Source organism: Lepisma saccharinum, chromosome 5 (genome assembly GCF_977018435.1).
Source record: "Lepisma saccharinum chromosome 5, izLepSacc3.1, whole genome shotgun sequence".
Taxonomy (NCBI): Eukaryota; Metazoa; Arthropoda; class Insecta; order Zygentoma; family Lepismatidae; genus Lepisma; species Lepisma saccharinum.
In genome coordinates, this window is record NC_139233.1 from 5,371,725 (window position 1) to 5,398,067 (window position 26,343).

At 39.9% G+C, this 26,343-nt stretch overlaps 1 protein-coding gene across 2 annotated transcripts in view; it reads left to right on the forward strand.

Moving 5' to 3' along the window:
* The window catches only part of LOC145987627 (serine/threonine-protein phosphatase 4 regulatory subunit 1-like), a 286,327-nt gene that overhangs the window by 141,075 nt on the left and 118,909 nt on the right, over nucleotides 1–26,343 (forward strand). The gene's annotated exons all lie outside the window — the stretch shown is intronic.

Consider the following 26,343-nt stretch of genomic DNA (forward strand, 5'->3'; position numbering starts at 1 on the left):
TAACACTTCGAAACACTGTTGATCTGTCATATTCTGTAGCGCAAGGAACAAAAGCTGTGTAGCGAACTTAGAGGTCCTAGATTTAAATCTGGTGCAAGCGATTGTTTTCTTTCGCTTATTAATTCTATCAAGTGTTCCCTTACAGTAATGCGCAGAGGAAATTATCTTAGTAACTCTTGACATTTGTTGAGAGTTACCAAAGAATTTGGTCAAAATAACTAAATTTAGTACATGCTACCATTTTTTTTGTTTGTTTTTAGTGGTACAGAAAAGCTTATATACCCTAACATGTTAATTAAAACAGTTTTTTCTGAGTATTCGCGATGAATCTAGCCCAAGCTTCATACAATAAAATATTAATTATAACAAAAGCCTGCGTTTTTATGGTATTGTGTAGCAAGAAATAGTGATTAATGCCAACGAATTTAACTGCTAGGAACGATACACAGAATACATACGTCAGGTATATTACACCTTTTCAGTTTAGAATACAGATTTTTACGCAAAATGCGTTATTTTCTCCACTTCTGGTAGCGTCATTGGGACCACCATTCCAAACATAATTTCTGTAAATATTTGGCGATTGTTATCTCATTGACTTAATCATTTTTACAAGCCACGAAAATTATATAGCAGAGATTAAATCTCCACGTGATCAAATCTCCGTGTGTTCTTTGTTCATATCTGCTGCCATATTTTGTCAAATAAGCCTTTACTGAATACTGGAATAGTGAGTGAGTGACTTTAGGTCAGCATTTCAGGAAATGTCCCCGGCGGAATTTCCGAAATACACACTCGAACCTTTAAAAAAAATTAGCCGAGGTCTGTATGTTTTTTTTACACATGCCAGTGACTTATTCTGCATATCCATGTAGTACATGTTTTACATTCATGAAAATTCAGCCCTTAGTGATAACTAGGAAAAGGACTTTGTCCCGTCCTAGACGTATGCGTGTTATGTACACAGCTCCCCTCGACTGAAATTCTGTCGGACCTAAAGTATCTACATGAACCATAAATTCCTATAAAATGTACCTGAAAAGTACTTTTAAAACTTTCATATAAATTTAAAATTAAATTTATTTTAAACTTTACTTTGCGAAGTAGAGAGAAGTTTATCCATGTTCAAGCGGCTACTCACGGACCATTAGAAGAAATTCAGCACGGAGAATATTGAAAATCATACGTTGGTGCAGTGCTTCAAAAAAATGATAGTTTTTGTATTGGACAAAATGTATCTTTTTATAATCGAAGAATGGCCTCCCGCATGGCGCAGTGGTAGCGTTGTTGCCTTGTAATCAAGGGGTCCCGGGTTCGATACCCGGTGGAGGCACAAGTGGTTCGGATCCCACTTTAAACTGTAGGTCCAGTCCCGATTAGCCATACTGTGCATAAAGCGGACTTAAAACACCAACTCAACAACATCAACAACAATATAATCGAAGAATGCAATGTATTGTACTGAAAATTGTGACTTTTTAATACAAATTGCACATACTTATTTTTAATTAATAAATATAATTATTAATTTATTATAACACCTAAAAGTCATAATATGAAGTTTATAGAAATCCAGAATGCCTAAGAATCCTTTCTATAGTATAAACATAAATATTTTCGAACTTATTTACACGTATCATATTCCTGTAAGCGAGAGGCCTAAGTAAGCAGAAAAACGACGTAAAAATATGAAAAAAATATTATACCTAATGTTCATAATGTTCATTTGAAAAAAAGTTTAGGGCACCTCCGGACGTCTGGCAACACTTAAACGCTTCCGGTTTCCAGCATCGACCTGTGTATAAGATTTCAAGAAACCTCCGAATTGACAAACGCCAAGGTATGTGAAATGCATTCTCCAGGTATTTTGGCGTGCACTGCGTAGTACTGCGACGGCTTTGTTTCCTGTGTGTACATACATGCCTTCACGTACCACATGACATACGATGCCGGTTAACAGGTCTCCCACAGTAACTCGCGCGTCGTGAAATGTTCTGGGAAATGTGGAAACAATTGATTATTATTATGGTGTGGAACGCTGCAAGTGGACTGCAATTAACGTAGCCATTTGTACACTATTGGGCAGTACTCGAAAATTTTTCTTCAAAGCTAGGCGCCAGGAAACCACCTACTAGAGTCGTTTTCACGTTCAGAAGACACAATGGGCTCTTATGGGCAATGCTTTTCTTATGGGAAATACGAGCGCGCTGTTGTCAAATTTCTGGATTTACAAATTTAGCTTAAGTAAAATCGGTACCTGCTGTTTTGCAGGAAATTTTGTAGAGAATACGATGGTGAACACAAAAAACCGGTAACTTGCTTACATAATTTTAGATAAATTAAAAACGCAAATTTTCTGTGAAAACACAATTTTCACATTGTTTTCATTCCTAACGTTGAAACATGCCGTAAAATTGAAGCTTTCATTATGAAAAAAATTGACACAGTTTTTTAATTGTCATAGGTGACGGTTGTACTCAGAATTTATCAATACTTTAAAGCATATTTGCATTAAAAAATATTCAAATAAAGTATGTGGAGATTTTTTATATTCGTGCAGTAGAAAATGTCGTCGCTGGCCATTTTTTGTTCTGTAATTCCAAGTAAAAACTTCCAGCGACAAAGTTGTGGAGAAAATAATGAAATTATTTTTTATAACCACTCAAAGGTTCCCAGAAAGATTACTTCCATGCATTTGGAGTTTCTTTTTAACCCGAACCGCGCGCGAAGTAAGGAGACGTTGTCTGGCCATCTTGAGCTGACTCACCACAGCATTCCGGCTAATCACCACCAAGTTCTCGAGTTATTTTATTTCCATTCAGTAAAAATATGAACTTCATGCTGTTTGTTATAATAGAATTGAAATTACTTAAATTTAATAATTGACAATTATTTCCAATGCTGTTGTTGTAATCAACATTAGTGCTGTCGCAAATACACGTTGTTTTCCTTTACATTACTGTCGACATTAATACTGAAATGAAGATCACCTTTCAGTTTCCAACTTACACATAAATTCATAGACACCATATTAACCCTTGAAAGGCTTTCCAACACGTGACAAAATATGGGGGTTCAAGATAGAAATATGAGATGTCTTGCTTGAGTCATTCACGTCTTATCAGTTCACGTAGGCCATAACTCATTTGTTTGTTTGGGTTGCAACTTAATCTAACCCATGTGCCAGGTTCCCCTTACTTGAGTGAGAGATCTGCTTTGGTCTGTTTAGACTTTTTCCCTCTCCCGAAAAAGTGTTTTCAGTTGTGTGAGCTCTCAGTGATTTTTACTTTTTTAAGTGATTTCTGAAGTGTCATATTCGTGCATTACACTCGCGTGTGTAGTGATCGCAATGGATCATAGTAAAAAGGGTAACTGTAACGTTCACAGTATAATATTAATATTAATAATTACATATAATTATCATTATATATACAAAATATGTAACACCTTCATTGTGAAGGAAGGTCATCATTTCCCGGCGACATGAGCTAGCGCTGTATTGGCAACACTGTGCGGTTTCTCCATAAGCGCCGTTGTCTCTTCTGAACGTGAAAACGACTTTAGCAATGTGCATACTACAGTATGTTTCAAAAGTCGCGTAATCCAAAGTATATCATGAAAGTCGTAAGAGATATTTACACCGGGTTTTCTGCACTAAACTAATCCTGTAGGCTATCTATCACTGGGTTCATATGTTAGCATTTATGTAAATAGAAGCAATTACATTATTTTTAAAAAACATTGTTAATTTGCTGAAAACATCTCAGAACTGATTTTCAACAATAAATGCGAATTCTTAAACAATTTGTGGGATCATTTGTTGGTGTTTGCCTGGTTGTAAAACAGTTGCTTTGTGAGGTACAGCAGAAGCAGGGAATGTTTATTGGAAAACTTGTTGCACATGAGTGTAAGAATGAGTAGTAAAATACTCTTCAGCAGTGCACTGCTCCAATGAATACGTCATGCTGAATCAATTTAAAAAAAAAGAACAAAAAAAAAACAGGCACAGTAGCGGCGAAAGTGAGCGAAGAGAATTCAATGTAACCAGGGGCAGCCTAGAATTCTCTTAAGAGTCCAATATACAAGGTATAATCAGTCTACTGAATGTTGTGTTATTGTAGTTATATCGGTATCGAGGCGAGACGTCACTGCCGGCCTAGTGGCGAAGTGAAGAGAGTAACGCACCACGAAGCCATAGAACCCAGGTTCGAATCCTGGGTAAGGCATGGATATATGATTGTTTTACCCTTTGTTCTGTACACATCCATCTTCATCGTCGCGAATAAACCAAAAGATAGAAAGTCGGCGTGAAAAAATTGTATTTTTTGTTATTTTAAGTCGCTTTTCCTTTCACAATACCGACACAAGTGCATGTGATCATAAATAACATTCACACGCTTAAGTTACTGTGTGGTGTTTATGGTGACCACAACGAGTTTAACTTTTTGTTTGTTTAAGTCTACTTTATGCACCGGTACATTTACAAATCTAGGCAAGAAGTTAGTGAATGTAATGAACTTTATTTTTTTTTTTTTTTACGATAAACAAACCGAATTCGGACAATTGTGTTCCTTTTTAGCACATTCGATGATTGCAACATGTTTCACGACAGTGAACCAAATTACAATCATCCAACATTTGTACAAATTCGTAAAATATGCGTACATTTTCAAATACAAGGTGGTATGCGATTCTCTTCAGTCAATCGTAAACGGGAAGGGAAAAAAATGCATTCAGGGAACAGGAACCAGAAATGATATCTTCATTGAAAATTGGCCGTCGCTTCTAAGGAGAACTTTGTATATTTTCTTCCCCAAAAAATCTTGCTCCCCGGGATGAATATTTCAATCAAGAAGAGGGGTCACTGTTTGAAAGCATCCTCCGATAGGTATTTTGCTGGTATTTCGAGTTCAACCATGGACGACATTCTGGCTACTAACCTTTGCTAATCAGTAGCAAATATCAGGTTTTAACAGCTAAGTTCTCAAAATATTTCCTGCCGTGTGTCACTGGAATACTTGAAGAGAAATTCGCATTCCACTGCTTCGATGAAGAAGCAATGGCCAACTGAAAGAGTTTCCACTCCAGTTGAGGCAGACTGACTTCAAATAAGTAAGACTTCCGAGGTCCTTTATGTTCTCAACTATGGAACCACAACAATAGTGCAAGTTCCAGTGAGTTGAAAGTGCATGTCCTATGTGTGCCATATTATAAGGCAATCCCATGTCAAACAACCAGATCTTCAACGTTACATTTTTCTATTCATTTGAAATTTGGCATACTGAAATGGCCAACTGAGGTAGCAAAGAATAATGAACCTTTTTCGAGCAGGTCTCATCTCCAGAAAGCTATCAACTCGGGGCAAGTCCTGGCACCTAACGACCTGTTGGATGAGATGAGTCGAGGCAAACGGATAATAAACCGTTTACTGCTCCCACAAAAATAGGCAATAGTTAGGCTGGAGAGTTCAATGAACTAACCGATCTCTAAATACGCACTGGCAATGAAAAAATACTAAGTTGCAGATCCATATCTTTTGTTCGAAACTACAGGGGTGCAAAATTTGACCACTTTTTTCAACATCTGGTTGACTTTAAATTGCAATATTTCGGCAATCAGGGTACCTACAGACATGACGTTGGAAACGTCTTGAAGGGTTCTTTCACATGAGATATTACACACTCTTGTCTGGACGAAATACAATTGAAGGTGGTGTAAAGAAAATTTTGATAGCCATGTTCTCAAAACCGAATATTTTATTACTTTTTCTAAAAATTTATGTCATGCATACGCTATTTCTCAATAACTGTATAAAATTTAAAATGGGGTCGCTTCAAGCTACCTTCATGAATATCTATAGTGAAGATGAGTTTGTTTTCTCGTGTTAAAATTATGTAGTTGAGGACAACAATAAAGGTGAACATATTTCTAACCTTGGTGTTTGGGAAAAAATATCATGGCGTCCACAATTTTATTGGTACAGATGTTTACCCAAAATTGGTTTGAATTCTTCTTTAACAAGTTATGTGAAGAGCATTATGTTTCATATTATTTCAAGTTGTTGTTTGTTGAATATTTATTTCCCATTCAGATTATAATGGAAAGTGTTCAGAGAGTATTTTCATCAATATCAGCGCAATGGACTGATCTGAGAAATAAATTTCTTATAGAGCCTCTTAAAGGTTTGACACTGGTTCAGTATACTTTCAAAGAATATGAATGTTCAGAGATTCATAAATTATTTTGACTCCTCCTGAAAACACGTGTAGTAAGAAGTGTATTGTTTAGTACTGATTACAAGTTTGGGAATATTGTATTTAAGTAACGAGCAAAAAAAATCATTATTTTTTAAAACTGAAAAATCTGTCAATTTTACATTATTTACTAGCTAGCATCTTCTAGTAATGCGTATTATTTACTGCCAATTATTTGTGTCCTACATTTTGGGACAGCGTGTCCTACTTTTCCCTTATCATGCTTTGGTTACTCTAGTACTGGGATAAGTCTCCTTGCAGTTTCTGAGGTTTTCTACGGTTCCTACAATTAAGTACTTAATTACAATTAATTACTACAAGGGGCTCTTAGCTTGACACTTGCTTCACCCCTATAATGCGTCCCACCTTCTAGTCTCGGCTAACCCAATAGCAGGGCTCGAAAAATCTCGGTCGCCATGGCGACTAAAAATTTCAGCCTGGCGACTGTGATATTTTGCTGTAATATGTACGAAATTTTGATGATTCAAATTGCAGTAAGTTAGCATATGATTTTTTTTATCAACGTTGTGAACATTCCATACAGTCCGTAACAATTTCTTGCCCTTTGTCCCGCAACACCCAATTTCCTACTTTCTCAAATAATTTAGCGATGTTTTGAATACCGTGATGCTCAGCATCTTATACAGTGTGTTTCAAAAGTCGCACAACACAAACCATAAGAGATATTTACACCTGGTTTTCTGCATTATAAAGCCTCATCCGTTGAGATATTTTTCAATGCTTAAAATTATCAGTTCACTCCGTACAGAAAATTATATAAATTAATAACTGACGGAAAGCAGAATTCAAATTTTTCCAGAAATGAACTTCTGAGTAAGAAATATATATAAGAAATTATCAAAGGGTCATAATTTGACGTTTGATGTCTGAAGCTATGTCAGTCTGTCATTTGTGACCAATATTGGTCAGGTGCAACGTTTGATGAATTTTTGACTGACGATTTTATGGGTTGAGTGAAAAAGTGCCATTTTTGGGACATATCTCCGTATATGGCAACACTAGCAGGTTGCCCGATCGAGTATATTTTTCTTCTTCAATATTTCCCATATTGATAAAACTGAGGACAGTGGCGGATCCAGAAGACAGTTGGGAGGGGCGAATTTTGATCGTGTACTTCACCTGACCCGACTTTCAATTGTAAGCTACACTTGCACTGTTTTATATAAACATTGTATAGTGCTGTAAAAAGGAACCAATCTGACTTTCAAGTACTAGAGATTATTGTGCAAAAATATAGGTTCAGGGCTGGAATAGATGGTTATTATTGTATGTTGTTATCATAATTCTCCCATTGTGAATGTAAACTGAACGATAAGATTAGGAATAAAGTGAATATACAGTCAAAACCTATTCTCAGGGGTCTCGCTCTCGATCCTCGTTTCAAGCATAGGCCTCTTGCACAGTAGTTCTGATCCAAATTGAAACTGTAGGTCCAGTTTTGATTAGCCTATTATGAACATAAAGTCGACTTTAATCAAACTCGAGCTTGTTAAACTTGGTGATAAAAGACGGAACATTTGAGTCCAAGAAATATTAGGCATAGATGTATTTATTTATTTATTAGCATTCTTTCAACTTTTACAAAAGGTTGAAATTGCCACATTGTACAAATAGAATACATCTATAAAACTACAGGCATAATATATAATATAAAATACAACATAAAATATATGCATGCTCAGTGTTGTTATATACTTGAGACAAAATGGCTAAAATTTGGGTTTCCGTAGTGTTTGCTACATCTGCTATGATATTATATATCCACATAAATATTGAGTATGAAATAGTTACCTGTATTTACATCTAGATAAATGGAATAATAATATATCAAAAAACCTGGCAGTTGGGAGGGGCGATCTCCCCTATATCCGAGGATCCGTGCCTGGCCGAGGGCGAAGACAATGTTTTGAAGAACAATTTCGGTTAAATTTACAGCTTCTTCGTGTAAAAATGAGGAGGTTGGCAACGCTGCGAGGGGTTCGGGGGAAGACACTCCTTGGTCATTGCCTCAGCAGGCCACATTCCAAACCAGCTCGTCTTGGGCTGCTCGGAATCGCGGACCACCCCGAGGCGGGAGGAGAAAAACAGGACGCTGTTTTGTAGGGCCTTCGGAGTGTCCACAGATTTTGGGGGTTTGTTTCTCTTTTCCAAGTATACATTGTAGCGAAATTGGAAAATATTCAATGAATCGTGACAGGAATGAGAAGAAAAGTGTTCCCTCCTCCTCCCATTGTCGTCATTTATCGCGTAAAGTACTGTTACAGTTACAGTCAGTCGCAAGTTGAGGAATGGTTCGCGTCCAACTTTAAACTGTAGGTCTGGTCCCGATTAGCCTTTCCGAGCATAAAGTGAACCCGCCTCCAGATGCTGATCTGGAGACAATTTTAAAAGTCCGCCTTTGGGGCATATGGAAGGCTATCGAAATTGTGAAGGCGTAGGACTACAATTTATATTTTCTTTTTCTGCCAATTTTGGCTAATCACAACGATGAGAGTGGAATGATGACTGCATTCATTTGATGAAAGGAGAATCACATGCTCAGTCTAGGACTTGAATCCGGTACCTTCGTGGCAAAATCGCGAATCTACCACTCAGTGCGCTCAACCTAGATGCCGTGTACGACTCAACGAATACAGTGAAGACAGCTGCTGTTAAGTAGACGACCTAAAGGGCTAATTACTAAATAAAACGTTTTTTACTCCAATGGACATCTCGAGAGATTAATTAGAAAACTTTTTTTTTACTAATACATTTTTCGTTATTAACTCCTTTCCGAGATCCACATATTCCTAAAGTCTTTGTCTGGTGTTTGCTCATGTATTATTGTATTTTGGGATGGATGCGTCCATGAACACTGGCCGTTCAATTCGAATCCGATATCTGAATCTTGGATAAAATATCCGAATCGAGAATCTTGTGTTAAATATTCGAATCAAATATCCGAATCCGATATCTGAATCTTGAATCAAATATCCAAATCCGATATCTGAATCTTAGATCAAATATCCGAAACCTGAATCTGATATTGTTATCCCGAATCCCACTCTCTCTGCTTATCTCTGAAGAAAATTCCCGATTTTCTGTTTTTACCTGAATGCATTTTTCCCTATGTGTATTCATTTATAATATTATTCGAATCATATGTGTAAATATATTTTCGTGGCACACATTCCATACTTCGCGTATGGACGCCATGCATGGAAACCTCAGCGTCTCCACTGAGCAGATACTTGTGTGGAGGACGCCACGATAGAGGAACAACGATGTAGAAAACGAGAAGCCGAAGAAGGTTTGTAACCTGATGCTTATGGGTGTTTGAAGATTTTCGCCTCCTTTCTGTATCGGGAAGAGTGAAACGATCACGTGACCAGGATCGCTTTTGTGGGAAGGACCTTGTTTCCCACGCTCCTCGGCACCCGACAGGCCCAAGTGATGGCAGGACCGGAATCAGGTTTACCAACTGACCTGTGTTGTGTCTACCCCTGTTCCCCTCCGTTACTACAGGAAATAAGGGCATTCTCAGCTCCCTTTGATATGTGTGGTAACTCCAGTGGGAGGATGGAATTTCAGTAATTCTCTCAAAATATCGGATTATTATACACATTTTATGCAAACCTGAACAAACAAAAACTGAGAAAATAATTATGTACAGGTTTTGAACTGAGCAGGAAATTTTGGATCCGAGGCGGAGTAGCCATCGTTATGGACCACTAAGCCAGAGGTCCCACGTTGGAACCCTGATTATGTCATGGATGTATCGTTGTGTTTGTACGTTCATCCTCATCATCGCGATAAGCCAAAGAGGTAGAAATGCGACGTGAAGAGAGAGGAAAATACGGAAAAATCAATGAACTTACAAATGAAGAGTTAGGAAGATACTTTTAATTTCATTGCCAGGGTTTACAGTTGAAAAGTGTTTTTTTTGTGACTGGACAGACTTCTCGAAGGGTAGTAGTTGCAGCTTTGCCGACGACGTGATTCGAGCATGTCTTCTCGGGTTACCAGCCAAGTTAAATATGCGTTTACGATTCCCTGATGAGAGCAATGTATGCGTTCCAACCGTTGGACCCTAACGTCGATTTAACCTGGCTTGTAACCCGAAAACACTTGTTCGAATCTGGAGGGATATATAAATGTTTAGAATTAATTGTTTGTGCTTTGATTATGAACATTTTGGAGTTGAGTTTATTCTTAATGTGTTCAGTTGAACACTTTCAAGACCTGAATCTTGAAGATAGAATGAATTTCTAGACGCATGATTAAGAAAGGTTTATTTAATCATGCGTCTAAAAATTCATTCTGCCGCAAATTGAGATGTACCTGGAAAGTCAGGAGTTTGTTTCGCCAAAATGTTTTGGACCCTAACGCATTTAGAAGTTTTTAATTTGATTATGTCGCGAAGACGAACTGAAAATTTCAAGGTTGCCATGATACCATTGAGGCATTGTCAAATGTAGTTTCTTTATAGCAGACCCAGGTTATTTGAAGCAAAAGAAGATGATTGTGCACTTGTTCAAACAAAGTTCTGATGTTATATGGAGTATAAATTACTTCCGTAATGAGTTTGTTGTCTTCCATAACGTTAAAAAGCAAGTTTCCGGCAAAGTTATGGCTTTAGTGTGTGTATGTATTGTTGATATTTTTACCTTGAGTTCCCTTCCGAGGTGACTAACCTGGAAAACTGGGAAGGTGCACGTGTGACGGTGGCACTCAGTATTCCTGTTCCGGCGTACAAACCTCTTTCTCCAATCCGTTTGTTGAAATAGCAGCCATGTTTACTTAAAAAATCGTCATCAGGTGCGCTCTCCGAGAAGGTTGTCGATCAGCATACTAAGTTTGTGTAATGCAGGATTTAAGGGAGTCGAATACCATTTCCTTTCTCTGCTTGCCTGCAGATGTTTCCTCCCGGGATCAGCCGTCCACTTTGCCTTTCGAAATTATTCCCTCTCCCTTCTTCTGTTCTGTTTTTTCAAGCTTAGGACTTTTCATGAAGGCGATGAAATTTCGGAGCAAAGAGAAGGCAGAAGCAATTCTTCACCTGCACTCCCCCTCCCCTCCAAACACACACTCAGGGCAAATTGCGTTTTGGGAAGTTCCGTTCCATTTGTGAATGTTTTCTGGACAGATGGCTTGAACTCTGGGTCCGTGTTGAAATTAGCAGTCTGAACTCCCAGATTGCAACTGTAATTTTATATTTGGAGCTTGTCGTGGTCTGATTTCACTGTTTTTCGTATATTGCGATGCGGTCGCTCAAACTTCTAAGTAAGCCCTACGGTGAGTAGTAGCTTCGAAGATGGATAACTAAAGATTGGGGGGGGGGGGGGGGGTTGTTTTTAACAGAGAGCGTGTTATAAACATCTGGTTGCATTATATGATCGAGGAGTAAATCGTATTGAATTAATTGGTTCATTTCACTTCCAGTGTTCTGTACCCTTGCAGTGTTGTCTGCGTCACAACACGTCGGGTAGGAGCACTTCAACAGTTGTTTCTTTGAGTGGCGGTAACAATAACAAAGTTATTCTTTGAGCTGAGCAACTGCAACTAAATTAATGGTTACTACCAGAACTAATTTTAACAGCACAAAAAGTTTGATTTTTCTAAAATATATAGAAATAAAATGTTAATCTTTACATATGAATGCGTTACGTGTAAATATTTTTTCTCACTTAGTTTCTCCACGTTTAAAGGTTCACTTTAGATTTTCTTACCTCTGTATTTCCGTATGTAAATATTTATATTAATTTATTATAATTTATTATAATTATAATTAAATGACAATTAATGTTAGGCCTCCCTGATGGTGTATTTGGAGGTGTGGTGCTTCGTTGACTGCGATGATGTTCATGTCAATTTGTATTCAGCTTATTAGCGTCGCTTTTCTTTCACTTTTGCTAGTCACGACGACGAGAATAAGTGGTGATGGGATAAAGTTGATGACCATACATTCAAAATTGTATTGTAATTTTGCGTCGCTTTTCATCGTAGTGATCAATGAGTAAACGAAGAAGAAAGAATGAAAAACCCATGCCTTATTCAATATTTCAACAGAGAACCCACCTCCGAGCTTCGTAGCATGCTACTCTTATCTACTACGCTATATTGGCTGTCATCAAGGTGCCTGGGAAAGCGAGTGATTTAAGTAAATCCGGATTATATCAATTTTTTATGGCCTGTGTGCTGAAAGTTATTATTTTAAATACTTTTCGTGTACACTGCTTTGACACATGTTGCAAATTTGGCTGTAAACTTATCTGCTTTTGCCAAAAGAATGTTTGTCTTAAGTCAACTTTATGCTCAGATAGGCTAATCGGGACTGGACCTATAGTTTGAAGTGGAATCCGAACCACTGTGAATGTGGTTGCACCAGGAAGCGAAGCTTTAACCTCTTGATTACAAGGCACCAGCGTCACAAGAATAACATCGCAATCAACTCATAAGCTTCGTCACCTATATGTAATACATCGGATAGAAAGTACAATTTCAGAGTAATTATCTAGGTACTGTACATACACTATAAAAAATTTTCACTGTGCCTTCGCCAAAGGTAATGGCAACGTACTGGCCACCACAATTGGTGTAAAACACTAACTCATTCGAGGATGACAAGCCTCCACATATTGTTTTGCTTGAAGACACAAGAATGGTTTTGTATAATATCAGTTTCGCATTTAGCATTAAAAGTAGTGTTCTGTTACTCCAAAATCTTAGCGTATGTAACGCCATGTTTTTGTGTTCCTTTCCTAATTTACTGAAAATGTACCTGTGAAGGTCGTGTACCGCCCCAAGCGGCAGAGTTTTACAGCTTCACTTTGTCTCGTACACTGTTTGAAGTGCCTTATCGCTGAGGTATAGAGCAAAGGTTGCACAGCGATAAGATTGCTCAGCTTCTTGCCTGAAGGGACTTTCACACGCGTTTCAAATAACGTTTTCTGACGTGTCGCCGAGAGTATGCATTCTGTTGTATGCCTCTGATATGGGTTTATATCTGAAAAGTATTGTATAAGTAAGTGTCTTCTGCGACTATATCAAGTTTTTACATTTCAGCCTACATATATCCGTATAGAAATAGATCCAGTGCATTCTTATTTTAATACTGCCAGTTGACCAAGCTCGAACGGGATCAATGAAATTATCCAAGATAACTTGAAACAAGATCTTTGGAATAATCGAACAGAACTGAAACAATATCATTGGAATGATCAGTGGCGTAGCGTTATAGTACGCCCGGCGTTCCCAGATTTAACATTTAAAAAATGCGTAAATGCTGTAAATATAAAGTAAAACGTGACTAATTTCATATATGTTTGACCTTCATGGCATTATAATAGCTATTTTTTGCGATCCGCTTGCAACACTCGTTCCAGCATTTTTTTTTTTTCAATGCCTTTACTGGCCGTACGCCGAGCAGGTTCGGCGTAAAGAACTCTATATTCCTTGCTGCCTTTCTTGAGAGAAAGCTTGGATCTCTACAGTACGGGCGTAAATGCTCTCTCATACGCCAGCGTACGGAGCAGAGGTCTACCGTGATTGGTTCATGTGACCTGCCTTCTGAAGCAGACGACAGCGGTAGAATTCCTACCCGGTTCTTCGCGCTCATGTCACTCGTGCTATGTGATATTACAATACGCAATATTGACTGACGTAACTTTACCAAACTCAAATATACCACTTCTTAATGGCCACTGCATTGTATAATTTATCGCACGAACAGTGATGTGCATTAAAAACTAAAAGATCAACACAGTTTTTGTCAAATAAGTTGGTGAAGTCCTCGTGGTAGAAGTTCAGCCTGTGGCTGCTCTATCATTTAACCCACAAAACTATTCTTTTATTATTATTATATGGTTAGTATCTAACTGCTTAATATTGTGTCAATGGAAATGTTTAGCATTCATTTGAAAACTCTCAACATCGAATGGACTCTGGACAAAATTATTTTAAAATTATTCTCAAGATGTAATAAACAGTGGTCTGAATTACTAATCGGCACTGTTACGTCAGTTGAGTGTACGATAGTTGGATCATTGACCCACCTCCGTGTCAGAGTGTTTTGCACACCGCGCCAAGACGACAGAGGCCCCTAATTCGAATCCCGGCGTGAGCACGGGTGTTCTTTGTGAGTCTCTCTTCTTCAATATCATCACTCATATTCGTATTCACGATTAACCGAAAGTGGTAGAAAAGTGAAGTATAATAAACCAAATCAATCAGTATTTCGGTTTCCACAACAATGATGTCTACTGTTGTGCAGAGGCGCTTGTGATTCAGGTAGGTTTTTAATGGCTTGCGTCATGCAGAAAGGTATATAAAAAAGGTATACAACACCATTTGTTGCATAGTGAGGTATCTAATTTTCTAGCTAAAACATGCATGGATGATGTTTTATTAAAAACCCAGCTGACTTCAGGCAAATGAACAATGCCTGTGGCGACTAATACCACAAGTAAATTATTAAACAAGAAAGGGCCGACCCTTCCTTCAGACTTGGCGTTCCCACCCGAAATGGCCATGCTACGCCACTGGGAATGATCGAACGAAGCTCAAACAAGATATTATTTGGAATGATCGAGTAGAGCTTGAAACAATATCATTGGAATAATCGAAGAGAGCTCAAACAAGATCATTGGAATAATCGAAGACAGGTCAAACAAGATCATTGGAATAATCGAAGGGAGCTCAAACAAGATCATTGAAATAATCGAAGAAAGCTCAAACAAGATCATTGGAATGATCGAACGGAGCTCAAGCAAGACCTTCGGAATGATCGAATAGAGAGAGCCTGGAGCAATATCATTGGAATAATCGAAGACAGTTCAAACAAGATCATTGGAATGATCGAATAGAGCTTGAAACAATATGATTGGAATAATCAGGAGAGCTCAAACAAGATCATTGGAATGATTGAAGATAGCTCAAACAAGCTCAGTAACATTCTAAAGAATATTATACGAATGATCTTTAATTTGAATTGTGAGAGACACAACAAAGTTAACTATGGGATATGCAAGGAACAGCGTAACCCATTTCGATTTTGTAAAAATAATATGAACTCACTGCGAGGAGATCTGCAATCTGCTCCTCCTGCCATTTTGGAACATGGCGGCACACAGAGATGGATTTTCCTTAGGTATTGGTGCTGGGGACAAGAGGGGAAGGGAATGTATGAAAGTACAGACGTCTGGAATTTTAGCGCCAAGCTATAGGGAATCCCACCTGGCATGTTGTTTGGTGTGTCTAGGAGCTCGCACGTGCGCGGCTCATTTTTAGAAGAACGAGTCATCTGTACAGGACAACGCCGCGACGCCCGGGCGGGGTTCCAACTGGACAGGCTTCTGCCTAATTGTTCACCGAGGAGGCATTTCGCTTTGGATTCCATTAATATGTTTGTGGCGGCAGTACGCGATGACTGGCTCGCCGAGCTTTTAATGTCGTCGGCGGGTTTCAAGATTGTAATTAAATTTCTAATTAGCACCTTGTTTCGTTCTGCGAATTCCGGGATGGTGCCTTTGCTAGAATGCCACGGACGATTCCACCCACTTCCTTGTTTTCCGTTGTCGTGCAGTGCCTTCCCGATGTTTTAAGTGGTAACGCTGTCGCCTTGGAATCAAGGGGTCGCGGGTTCGATTGAATTGACTTCGCTGCTGAGGTAGGTTCAGCTGTTGTTGGTCCAGCACCAGCATCCGGTGGAGGCAAATTGCACATTGGTTCGGACATTAATGAAGCAAATAAAAATATTGTCCATTTTTGCCTCTGTAAAGTTGTGTAAAATATGGAAATTTCTTATTTGATCATGGCATTTATTTCTCCGTGGACTCCCCAGAAGAAAATGGCTACCCTCAGATTAAGAACCTCAGGTTTGGTTTTTAACGTCGCTTTTCTGCCACTTTTTGGCTAATCGCAACGAACGAACCGTTGTTGTATGTTCCAGGAGCCTGTAAAAAATAATTACTGAGGAAGCGGAAGGAGGCGAGAGTCGGGAAGCAACCGCGCACATTGGTAGGGAAGGAGAGGAAGCGAGTGGGCGGAGCAAAGCAGTGCTCGTAAACGGCAGGTTTTGTGGGGGGAACAACAAACACCCAATCTAAATAAATACATAATTTTTAATAATTACAGCAGGCACGTGCTCTCTATTTTAGCGATAGAAACAAAAAATGTGGTTTCTTGCTTTGATCAGGGCTGATCCACAACACCACTCCACCCCACCCCCCTGTAATTTCCACCCAGCCTTTTACTCTTTAATGCTCTTTATGCCTGCGTAATTATTTTGCTGTTTTTCATCTTCTTGTCTTCTCTTAAGATACTGCACGAGCAATTTATTTAATTTTCTCCTTTATATGAATTTCCTTGTGTACTTATTGTGGCATTTTCTTCCTCTTTCTCATATTGTAGGCAACTTAAAACACAATGGCGCAAACAAGAGATATTTATTAAATCGTCGTGACAACCAATCATGTTAAGAAACGCTTTATGACCTAAGTTATGTCAATTGAAACTAAAACGCCTGTTTTTACTCCTACTACTTCGCAGTGTTGTTTACATAGATTACATTGCCTATGCGTACTGAAAGTATTCTACAACAGTATATTGTGTATAACATTGTACAGGATCATACACACGTAATTACATACAATGAAAATTTACCCCATGCCATGTTATACCAATACAGTATCATAATACACAAAAATATTATCAAATTTAATATTTGAATATTATTAACGTTCATGTATGCAAGTAAAAGTAAAATAACAATCGTTTAAACATAGTAACAACCTTGAAATAGTGTTTATTGTATAATGTCAGTTGAATTAATGCATTTTTCTGTCTTTTCCAGGTAAGCATTTTGGATGAGACGGGAGATGAATCTTCAGACTCTGTATGGCTGACGTAAGTCACAATGATCGTACGTGTGTGTGTGTGTGTGTGTGTGTGTGTGAGTGTGAGTGTGAGTGAGTGAGTGAGTGTGAGTGTTTATTAAGAACACAAGAGGTAGATGTCTATGCCCATGTATATCGTTCCACAAACTTAAGTTAGACAATTTCTTTTGATTGACTCATTGTTTCGACCTTTAATTGTAAGTTTTCCGATTGTATGTTTATGGTGATACATATTTTGGAATTATGTCATAAAATGTAGATTTCCCCTAAAACTGTATAAGGCCTCCCCCTCCCCATATAGGTTCACCGTAGCGTTGGCAGTGGGGAAGATATACACGAGCTGAAACATCCGCCTTGCAGCAAAGACAAACGAAGCTGTGAAAGTACACAAACGAAGAATTTCTTCGTTTTATCGTCAGAAGTCCAAAGTTTCATTTTTGTAGTTCCTCTTCCTTGGATACCTTAGATACCTAGGTCGGAGACATATCTTGGAGGGTTACTAAACTACTACTGTACAAATGAAATTCTTGCTTGTCTCCATTGCAAACGTCATACCAGATTCATATTTATTTATTGAGAAAATTTAAGGTACGGCAGAAATGACCATGTTAATCTGAAATTGTCAACAATGAGAAGAATGAAATTATAAATAATACAAAAAAGATCATCAGAAATAAGTGAAAGAGTCACTAATCGAAATTATTTAGAAGCATGGAAGACCATAAGACATACTCTGAGAAAAATATGTCAACACTTGATGAATTACGTAGGTATATTGTGAAGAAGAGGAATTTTTTTTGAATTTCCGATCTCTTTTTGAGTGTGAAATAGCTTTGTGTTACGTGCTGTGCGCATAGGCACTCGAAAATGGTATTCCCGAAGAAGTGTGTTGTAGCGGATAATTGCCATTGACAGTTTTTATATATAACATATTTGAAATCGTACAGCAAACGGCGCTGATAAGGAGGTGCTGTGAGTTTAGGAAGGACGAGATGCGGTGTTGAAAGATAATTTCACTTTTGAGGTGCCAGTTTGGAATATTTTGCACTACTTCATGTTTGTTATGGCGTAACTATGTGGGGGCAAGGGGGACTTCCCCATCCAAAATTTGCAGGTTTATAAAAAAATTACAAGTTAATGGTGCTTTTGTACCTGAGAAGTAAAGTAATGGGTAACTTTTATGATTTCGATTATTTAACAGCTGATTTATTTGGTTTATTGTACTTCGCTTTTCTACCACGTTTGGCTAATCACGACGATGAGGATGGGTGATATGATGGAACTGATGGACACTCGCAATGAACGCCCTTCCCCAATCCGAGATTCTAACGCGTCATCGTAGCGCGCTGTATTATCACTCCGCCACAGTTATTTAGCAAAATAGTGGTATAGAACACTTTTTTATTCTGCTCGCCCCCTCCCAAGTTGACCTCCAAGTTCGATTCTAACCCCCCCACAAATGTACGTCCCAAGTTACGCCCATGACATTGATTAAAAAATAATAGAGTTGTGCGGGATTCAGCTGACCCCCGTGGGGGAGTGGTTAGCACAAACCCCGACTTGGGCATGGGTGTTCTTTGTGAGTGTCCCTGCATCAATTTCATCATATCGTATCGTTCCCTTAGGAACCGGGGATCTTAACCTGGGACCTTCAGACGTCCCTTGAGTTGCGTTAGTACTTTTCATCGTTCATACTCGCTTGGCGATTAATCCTCATGCGAGAGGTTGTACCTGGATAGCTTAGAACGGCAAATGAACACACAGATACACACTAATTTGGACTTTAGGTCTCCCTAAGATTGTCTCGGCATGATGTAAGGAAAGTACCTGTTTCATCCAGAAGCTGATGTTCTCCGAAGACTCGCCGTATGGAAGAAGTGCGTAGACTTGTTCTTTCCGATGTCGAAGTATAGGTAAGAGTGTATCTGCACCACTACCTTGGTGTCAGACCTGCATGAGGCCTTCAGACCGATGTGCGTTGCAAGGCCACTCTCTCTCTCTCGTGTAGTGTCTACAATGCTCTGTTCTCTCTTCAGATCTCACTGATCAACTGACTCTCACCCCCCTATATCAGAATACACACTATTTATCCTCCAAGGATTGCTGTTGTAAACACCAGGTCGATGCACATCTTCACTGCACCACAAATATTGATGTAATATCTTGACTCAGCAATACTTGGAGTTTCTAGCGACTGCTTCCTGGCTGTGCTTCTGATAGACAAGAATCGAGAGTAATTACCTTTGTGGTCATAATAAAGTATGAAATTGTTTAGAGTTGATACGATATCACTCATCCTCATCGTCGCCATTAGCCAAAAGTGGAAGAAAAGCGAAGTAAAATAAACAAGATCAATATCAAGTTTTGCGGGATTTCAAAATGTTGCTCCTTCCTCCCAGCCTATGGCTACAAATGGATGAAGCTCACATTTACCCTTTAGCAACGCAATAAGAGGAGGTTTACCTTGAGTGAGGCAGAGAAATTGCTAGAATTTCTTGAAATTTCTACCCAGCGGCCGCGTAATGATCTCTGGGAACTGCGTTTTCGAACCCCCTGGAGTCGCTGGGATACTGAAAACGTCGGCGTTCGAAGGAATGCGGCTTCATTCATGGAAAAGGACCGTAGCAGGTAGGGCGGGGGTTGAGCGTTTCTACCTGGGGTGCTGCGGAATACAACTAACGAGGTTTCTTCGGTAGCGGCGCATGGGGGGAGGGAGGGAATGGAATGTCCGTGGGAGTGGAAGGCGTCAAATGTTGCTCCCTGACACCTTCCCACCATTGAGTACAGTCCTCCTCAACTGCCTATACCAAGTATTCGTGCCCCATACTCATTCTCCTCCATCCACTGTAAGCAATGAGTTGATGTGGCTAATAAACCAAACCAAGTCAATCAATTTCCAACAGATGAATAATGAAGTCTCTGATTACCTTCATCATCATCGTTATTATTATTGTAATTCATTACTTTTCGTACATACTGTCAATACAAAACTGATTCACCCGAATCGAATCCTATGTTCACGTAAGCGGTGGAAATAAATCGCTTCATATTTTGCAACAAACGGCATACAATTTATAGTTTTTTAGTTGTAGCTTTTCTTCTAGTTTTGACCATAATCACGACGATGAGATTGTAGAAGTGACCATCCACTAACACACATGGGCGAGACAATCCCCGTATAGTATTATCCTGGCTATGGGTCGAGGCTCCGTAGCCTAGTCATTCTGCAAGAAAGGAAGCCCGGGATGTACCACTTGGAATTAATTTTATGACTGAAACACCCAATTTAGTTTGATTACCCAAAAATAACATATTTTAGTCCTTGTCATTTCTTTGGAGGGGCTCGAACTACCTGGACCCCCTCTAAATGCGTCTTTGTTTACCTGGGATTCCAACCCGAGAGTCCCAATTTTCACAGGTGAAATGTGACATTCTCTACACCTGAGACCACATACGCCCTTACTCGTAGTATATTGTTCACGTCAAGCATTTCTTTCTAAAATACAGATTGGAGTGTGGACTAACGGCATTTCCGGATCCGCAAATGATTTAGCTTGGTATGTGATGTCACGATACAGACTTTTGAATCTGACAGGTGAGCGATAAAGCGACGATAGTGGCAGATATCAATTATTTCATTTAAGCTTATCTCTAAACTACTCAACGGCGCCATAGACCTCCTCCTCCCCACGTTCTTCGCCCACGAATCTTTCTCGCGTCGGAAAGCACGTGGTTATTGCATCGAACATCATGGCCGCTATTTTGAGCCCGCCAGCATTTCTTCAAATTGCACTACAATTTCCCTTCGAGGATCGAACTCACGTCAGCATCACCAGAGCCTAGAGCCTTAGCTATTCGGATAAGCAAGGACCTTAAATGACAATTCACGGATTGTCTTTGGCGAATTCTGCCCGCTATTAAAATCGAGAAACAGCCTTGTATTACTAGCGTACGCAGTGCCCACCCCAGTGCCGCTCTATGCACGAACATGGTATGTAAAACACAGCTACCACGGGAAACCAACCCGGCTCTCGCACATAACCGTGGGATGCTCATTATTATTATAATTATTATTTTGTTTGCAAATTAAGAATGACGTGTATAGGAAACCGAAGTATTGCCGAACACTTACTCTTTGAATTGTGAATAATGGAATTGTTTGAAAACATTTTAGACACTGCATAGATTCCAAGGAAACAATACCTTCCCTTCAAAATGAACTCGCTAGCAATGTTCCCAATATTTTTTAATATATATATATATATACACCGTGCGTCCATTTCGATCTGCAGCCGAGAGATCGGGAGAAACGTGGCGGGCGGCGCTGACGGAGGTGCCGACATTTGCGGCCTGTAATGCCCGCATATTTTTATGGACATATGCAGACATTTATATAAATATTGCAAAACTAGCACTAACCTGTGTTATAAGAGTTGTTCAAAGTGATGTCCACCTACATTCACACATTCCTGGCATCGTTTGATGAAATTTTGATTCACACGCAAAAGTTCTTCTTCCGTAATTCTTTCTAGTTCTGCCCTTATATTGTCTTTTAGTTCGTCGATGCTATGAGGGTTATTTCGGTAGACTCTATTTTTCAAGGTTCCCCACAAATAATAGTCACATACGGTAAGATCTGGCGAACGTGAAGGCCATAAACCTCTTGAAATTATTCTGTCATCAAACACCTCCCTTATAGCGTCCAAAGAATCAGCGGCGGTATGGGCTGTGGCCGAATCTTGTTGAAAATACCCATATTGTCTCTCATTATCTGATAACAACTGAAAAAACGGCGCGAGTATTTGTGTGCGGTACCTCTCTGAATTTATTGTCTTCAAAAAATATAGGCCCTATTATTCTTTTGGCACTTAGAGCACACCACACACCAATTTTTGCATCGTGTAACGGAACTTCGTGTATTATTCGGGGATTTTCAGTGCTCCAGTATCTATTGTTCTGTGAACAAACATGACCACGCAAGCGAAACCATGCCTCATCCGAAAAAATTATTAACTGTAGATCAACAATACCATCTACAATATTCTGCAAAACCCAATTACAAAAATTTACTCTACTTACGTTGTCAGGGGGCCGTAATTCTTGCACTATAGAAACTCTGTACGGATTTAATTTTAGTAGCTTAGTGGCTGTATGTGCTGATGATTTTGACACGCCCATCTCCTGTGAAACACGGCGTAGAGGTTTGTTTGGAGAACGTTCTAACGCTGCACCAATTTCATCGAGTTTTGCTTCGGTTAGAATCCGTCGTTTTTGCTTAGGTGTTTTAAAATTTAACGATCCAGTTTCTCGTAATTTAAGGACAAGACATCTAACCGTATCTCTATGTGGAGGTGAAACGCCTGGGAATTTCTGTACAAATTGCCTACACACGTCTCGACACGAGTCTGTTTTCACGTAAGTGTCATACATAAAAAATCTTTGTTCTAACGTGAACCTTGCGACTGGCATTCCAATCGTCTGACTGACACAACACACATACACACTGCAATAACACAAACAAGTAACGGCAAGTAACCAAGAATAACACTCTTACGCACATTACGAAATTAACACGCTCTTGGTTTACATCTGCATGCCACTATATTCACAGCTCTGTAGTCGCGAAGGAACACAAAACTTGAGCTAGGAGATTTCGGATTGGAAGGAAGCTCACGAACACCATTAGCTTTTAACGGTTCGTCTGCAGCGTAATCTTGATACAGTGTTGCACATTCGAAACCTCCAAACGATCCCCATCGACACAAAACTCTTTCAAGGATATAAACTTAAGCAGGACGTTACTGGTCAAAACTATGATTAAAATGTTTTACAGAGTATTATCTGTGGCTCTTAATATAATTTCTAAAGCGTATTTATTTGTGTATATAAGGGTGGAACTTGGAAGAATTACAGAAGAACTTTTGCGTGTTATAACACAGGTTAGTGCTCGTTTTGCAAGATGTCCACAAAAATAAGCGGGCATTACAGGCCTCAAATGTCGGCATCTCCGTCAGCGCCGCCCGCCACGTTTCTCCCGATCTCTCGGCTGCAGATCGAAATGGACGCACTGTATATATATATAGACACACACACACAGAATGAGAAAAAGACATCTGTCATGTTCGGCATTTCGTGCCGGCTAATACCCCATATGAAAAAATAGTTATACAGGGTGTTGCAAAATACCTGTTACAACGCTTGGGAGGTGGTTCGACAAGTAAAAACGAGGAAAAAATGTCATGTGAAAAAATGTCGAAATCGGCACCGTTTGCGAATGACAGGCGTGCGAAAATCGCCTCACACCATGCGTAAAGTACAATAACTCAAGAAGGAAGAAAGATATCAATGTCGGAATAAAAGAATACAAACAAAATCGTGCCTGACGAATACAATGGTGCAGCAATTGAGGCCCAGTGTAAATTGCGCAAGGTGACTCTCAAAGAAAGTGGGGAATCCCGATGGAAAATATAGGAAATTTACTACTATTTTCTACATTATGTTGAGATCGGAATGTAGGCAGTAAAAAATGACGACGTATGTCCACATGTCCCACTACTGCTGGGACACCGTCCCACACTCGGGAAATAGGAAATTCACTCGAAAATGACGCTATGCCGTCAAATTACGCTCAGATTGATTTCAGCTAATCGGTACAGAAAGCTCCACTAGAGGCGCTGTGAGTGTAGGTCACCTGTTACGTATTAGTGTTGGTGGATACTACGTAGAGACTGTAGTCGACCGTTGTTTTTCCTGTCTTGTTCTGCGTCTCGCAGCGTGGAGTTTAGTCTGGCGTGTGTGTATGGTTGAATTGCGCTAAGGAATACTGTACGTAGAGTACGTATTCCCGTGTTCTTTCTCGGTTTGCAACAACTGCGTGGACACCTGTGTGACATTACGTGGGTGCTAATCACGGTAGTTGTGATCCGTCACTCGGAGGGAAAGTGCCCCTGTTTCTGGGCAGTTCTCGAACAAGACAATGGTGGAGTACTCTACCCACGAGCTTGCTGATATGCATCTCGTTTATGGAGAGGCAAACCGAAACAGCCGTGAAGCACGTCGTTTGTATCACGAACGTTTTCCCAATAGGCGATTACCAGCACATGCACTCTTTCAAAGACTTGATGCTCGACTGCGTGAAACTGGATCTCTACTACCCCGTAGGTGGGATTGTGGAAGACCCCGCACTGTGCGCACTGTGCAATTTGAAGAGGACGTGTTGGACGCGATACGAGACCGTCCTGACACCAGCACACGTGTCATTGCTCGTACTCAACAAACCCACCATAGCAATGTGTTCCGCGTTCTTCGAGAGGAGGGATTGCACCCATACAAATTGCATAAGGTGCACCACATACTGCCCACGGACTTTCCCCTACGCATGGATTTCTGCCAATGGTACGTGCAACAAACTCTTTCCATTCCAGAGTTCCCAACAATAGTTTTGTGGACCGATGAGGCAATGTTCACCAGGGACGGCATGTTCAATAGCCACAACAGCCACGTCTGGGATATGGACAATCCGCATGCAATCATTGTGCGCCATCATCAACATAGGTTCGCAGTGAATGTGTGGTGTGGCGTAGTAGGTGACCACTTGATAGGCCCGTACATTTTGCCATCTACTTTGTGTGGTGGGAATTATCGGGTGTTTCTACATGACGTATTACCTGAACTTTTGGAAAACGTGCCACTGGCAGGTAGACAACGTATCTGGTTTCAACACGACGGCGCCCCCGCACATTTCGACCGGGGAGCCAGAGCCTTACTCAACGATATTTTCGGCGATCGTTGGATTGGCAGGGGTGGACCTTTACCGTGGCCACCTCGTTCCCCCGACCTCACACCACTGGATTTCTTTGTGTGGGGAGAAATGAAAAGGCTCGTGTATGAAACCCCTGTGGAAAGTGCTGAGGATCTCGTTGCTCGTGTTAGTGCCGCTGCTGGGACAATTGGTGACATGCCAGAGGTATTTGCACGTACCAGACAATCAGTGCTTCGCCGATGCCATCTTTGTCTTGAAGTCAATGGCGGACATTTTCAACAACGTCTCTGAGTATACCGGTGTTTGTGTGAGCCCCTATCAGCACCACATAGTGTCCTTTAGTGAAAGGTACGAGTGAAGATGCTGGATATCGCTGTACTTCATACCGTCGATCTGCATGTGCGGAGGTTGTGCGCTTCTCAGTGGAATCCCTTCCAGATGTGCTGTGCCTGGAAATGTTACATGCCATTGTGTGCGTTTTCTCGCCATTCTCCGTCTTCATTCCATCGAGGATTACCCACTTTCTTTGGGGAGCTCTCTTGTAGTATATGTACAGCCTAACGACATCTGGCCATTGTTTAACTTTTGTTTTTCGTACTGCAAAGTAGTGTGTCAACATTAAGGGATTGAAAACTTTTTTTTATGATTTTCCAGTATTTTTTTCCATTTGGGATGGTGTCCCAGCAGTAGTGAGACATGCGACAAATTGGTTTCTTTTCTTCGAACCGCAATGTGAACCGTGTACAACAGGAGATTTGCAGTTATTTTCCTATTTCCCGGGTGTGGGACGGTGTCCCAGCAGTAGTGGGACATGTGGACATACGTCGCCATTTTTTACTGGCTACATTCCGATCTCAACATTATGTAGAAGATAGTAGTAAATTTCTTGTATTTTCCATCAGGGGATTCCCCACTTTCTTTGAGAGTCCCCTTGCGCAATTTACACTGGGCCTCAATTGATGCACCATTGTATTCACCAGGTACGATTTTGTTTGTATTATTTTATTCCGACATTGATATATTTCTTCCTTCTTGAGTTATTGTACTTTACACATGGTGTGAGGCGATTTTCGCACGCCTGTCACTCGAAAACGGTGCCGATTTCGACATTTTTTCACATGACATTTTTTCCTTGTTTTTACTTGTAGAATCACCTCCCAAGCGTTGTAACAGGTATTTTGCAACACCCTGTATAGACACAAAGTCGGAAATGACAAATATAACCCTGTTTTTAAGTAAATTTTTACTAAAATACATAATCATCTTGTATGAAGCATTACACATTCAATTTCTCAGGCCACAAAATGGCGAAGTGTAGTCTTCTCAATATCCTGAGCAAGGGTCACACAAATATGGTTTGATTTTCTTCCCCATGAACTAGGTTTTATAGGTCCTTCTCTAACATTTTTTATTTTAGTATTTATACCACAAT